This window comes from Schistocerca serialis, chromosome 3 (assembly GCF_023864345.2).
Source record: "Schistocerca serialis cubense isolate TAMUIC-IGC-003099 chromosome 3, iqSchSeri2.2, whole genome shotgun sequence".
In the NCBI taxonomy this organism is placed as follows: domain Eukaryota; kingdom Metazoa; phylum Arthropoda; class Insecta; order Orthoptera; family Acrididae; genus Schistocerca; species Schistocerca serialis.
The window spans coordinates 116,721,492-116,725,232 of NC_064640.1; the positions used below are offsets into that span (position 1 = coordinate 116,721,492).

The 3,741-nt window shown below is 49.1% G+C and overlaps 1 non-coding gene across 1 annotated transcript; it reads left to right on the forward strand.

Moving 5' to 3' along the window:
* The first annotated feature begins 3,137 nt into the window (after positions 1–3,137).
* On the forward strand, positions 3,138–3,210 carry Trnaa-cgc (transfer RNA alanine (anticodon CGC)). The gene has a single exon. It is a non-coding gene; the product is annotated as a tRNA-Ala (tRNA).
* The last annotated feature ends 531 nt before the right edge of the window (positions 3,211–3,741 follow it).

Sequence of the window (3,741 nt, forward strand, 5' to 3'; positions counted from 1 at the left end):
ACAAACACACACACCCATGCCCGAGGGAGGACTCGAACCTCCGCCGGGACCAGCCGCACAGTCCATGACTGCAGCGCCTGAGACCGCTCGGCTAATCCCGCGCGGCCACTGCAGGTACTATGACAGTTAGGCGGGAGGTGAGAAAACTTGGATTTCATGGACGAACGGCTGCCACATATCACGCCGGTAAATGCCAAACGACGCCTCGCTTGGTGTAAGGAGTGTAAACATTGGACGATTGAACAGTGGATAAACGTTGTGTGGAGTGACGAATCACGGTAAACAATGTGGCGATCCGATGGCAGGGGCCGGCCTCTGTGGCCGAGCTGTTCTAGGCGATACAGTCTGGAACCGAGCGACCGCTACGGTCGCAGCTTCGAATCCTGCTTGGATGTGTATGATGTCCTTAGGTTAGTTAGGTTTAATTAGTTCTAAGTTCTAGGCGACTGATGACCTCAGAAGTTAAGTCGCATAGTGCTCAGAGCCATTTGAACCTTTGAACCAATGGCAGGGTGTGGGTATGGTGAATGCCCGGTGAACCTCATCAGCCAGCGTGTGTAGTGCCAACAGTAAAATTCAGAGGCAGTGGTGTTATGGTGTGATCGTGTTTTTCATGGAGGGGACTTACACTCGTTGTTTTGCGTAGCCTTATCACATCACAGGCCTACATTGGTGTTTTAAGCACCTTCCTGCTTCCCACTGTCGAAGAGCAATACGGGGATGGCGATTCCATCTTTCAACACGATAGATCATCTGTTCATAATTAATGGCCTGTGGCGGAGTGGTTACCCGACAATACCATTCCTGTAGTGGACTGGCCTACACAGAGTCCTGATCTGAATCCTGTAGAACACCTTTAGGTGTTTTGGAACGCCAATTTCGTGCGAGGCCTCACCGACCGACATCGATACCTCTCCCAGTGCAGCACTCCGTGAAGAATGGGCTGCCATTCCCCAAGAAACCTTCCAGCACCTGATTGAACGTATGCCTGCGAGGGTGGAAGCTGTCATCAAGGCGAAGGGTAGGCCAACACTATATTGAATTCCAGCATTACCGATGGAGGGCGCAACAAACTTGTAAGTCATTTTCAGCCAGGTGTCCGGATACCTTTGATCACATAGTGTACATAAAACCGGGTATTTGCTATAAAATACGTCAAATGAAACGCTTGAGGGCTGGGCACTGGACTTATTCGGGATGATGACAGTTGAAATCTGCACCCCGCCACAATGTTATAACATTTCTGTGGTTTTCCTAGATTACTTCAAGAAAATTCCGGAATGGATCCTCTGAAAAGAACACTGGCTCTTTTTTTCCCGATCCTCCCCCTTCTGTAGGCTACAGCTCCGTCTCTCTTGACTTGACAGTAAATCCCGTCTTTGAATATGACAGGGCGCTAAACGCCTCTCTTCCTGCATGTGCAAAATACAGAACTTTTGCGTATACTATACAACAAGGGAACGTTATAGCCGAATTCATTCACAAGCCGCGCAAATAATAACCTATGTCCCTCAGCCATACCTACGGTCGAATAATTTAGCACTTGATTATTGTAGAAGTACATTCCATTTGAAAAGTCACATTGACCCACCCGTATAGCCGCGCAGGTTAGCACCCCTCTTCCGTGATTCGGGCAGATGCGAGGGAACCCGACCGAATCCTCCCTGCGGATTACCGAGGAGGGTCTGTCTACCAGCCAACGAGAATGCTCTTCTTTAAGCGGTTTTCCACGTCTGACAAGATGAATATCGAGCTGGTACCCATATTTCGTGTAAGTTACACGATTCGCAAACATTTCTTAAAAGTTCTCACACTTCCACATGGATAACACTAGAGGCAGACAAAGGGGTGCATAAAGTCCATCCTTGGGAAAGGGGGGTGGGGTGCAACAGAAATGGCATCAGGCGATACTGAACCACTAACTTCTTTACCAAATCCAAAATAACGTGCCGCCCCCTTAAGAATAATGCCAGTGATATGGGAAGTCACATATACGACTTACTCAGAAAAGAAACATTTTTCAGTTGGGCAACACTCGGCATTTCATGATCCTCCTGAAAATATTTTTCCTGTTGGCAGTACTGTGTAGACCGCCATTTAATATTTCACTGGTCTATCACACTTGCGTTGCACATATAACGAAACTTATGGATTTTAAGAAGCCACACGAGAGTTGTACGTGCACCAGTTAGTTTTCTCTCTAACATTTGTACGTATGTATGTATTGAAATGGGGACCTAGAAACGACGGAGAGGCTTCGTCCCCGCTGCAGCCCTCAGTGGTACACAACTCCACAACAGGCTACAGCACTCCACTCACCCGACCACCGCCCCACACCGAACCTAAGATTATTGTGCAGTTCGGCCCCCAGCGAACTCCCTCCCCCCTGGGAACATCTCATTCCAGGCGAGTGTAACCTCAATGCTTGCATGCTAGAGTAATCATGGTGTACGCGAACATGGAGACAGTGTTTGCGCAGCTATCACTGACATTGTGTGACTGAGGCGGAATAAGGGGAACTAGTCCACATTCGCCGAGGCAGATGGAAAACTGCCTTAAAAACCATTCACAGGCTGACCGGCACACCAGGCCTCGACACTAATCCACCGAGAGGGTTCGTGCCAGGGACCGGCACTCCTTCCCGCTCGGGAACGACTGCGTTAGACCGCATGGTTAGCCAGGCAGAGTAAAAAAAAAGCACTCCGTCTTCAGGACACAAGTGGCCCATTTGGCCATCCGACCGCCGTGTCATCCTCACTGAGGATGCAGATAGGAGGGGTGTGTGGTCAGCACAACCACTCTCCCGATCGTTATGATGGTTTTCTTTGACTGGAGCCGCTACTATTCGGACGACTAGCTTCTCGATTGGCATCACGAGGCTGAGAGGACCCCGAAAAACAGCAACAGCTCATAGCGGCCCGGATGGTCACCCGTCCAAGTGCCGGCCCCTCCTGACAGCGCTTAACTTTGATGATCTGACGGGAACCAGTGTATCCACTGTGGCAAGGCCATTGCACAAAAGTGACAAAGTAATTCTTATAAAAAAAGTAAAAGCAGACATCCATTGTTAATGATGCTCTTTAGGTCTATTAGAAACAAATATTCTGTTAAATAGGCGTATTCAGAAAGTAAAACCGGGCGAGGTGGCGCAGTGGTTAGCACACTGGACTCGCATTCGGGAGGGCGACGGTTCAATCCCGTCTCCGGCCATCCTGATTTAGGTTTTCCGTGATTTCCCTAAATCGCTTCAGGCAAATGCCGGGATGGTTCCTTTGAAAGGGCACGGCCGATTTCCTTCCCCATCCTTCCCTCACCCGAGCTTGCGCTCCGTCTCTAATGACCTCGTTGTCGACGGGACGTTAAACACTAATCTCCTCCTCCTCAGGAAGTAAAGTCCGATTTGGCGCGAAATGTAAACCACTGTCAAAATCCGGTGGAACTTTGCACAGAGTGTTGGGCAGTGTCTCTAGTGTGTCTGTTGATTACTTCATCTCGCTCTTTTCAGTTCAGAGCGCAAAGTGATCACGTAGAAATTCTTAAAACTTCAGTGTCTCTCGCCAAGTATGTAGCTCTGGTGAGAGACTTCGCCTGAAGCTATGCAGCCCACATAACTTAAATGTTATGCGTTTTTTCCTTCAAGACATTTCTCATCCACATTCTGCAGGGGCAACGAAGGCACTCCTGCAGCGTTTTCGATGGGAAGTGTTTGATCACCCATAATATAGCCCTTAACTGACCCCC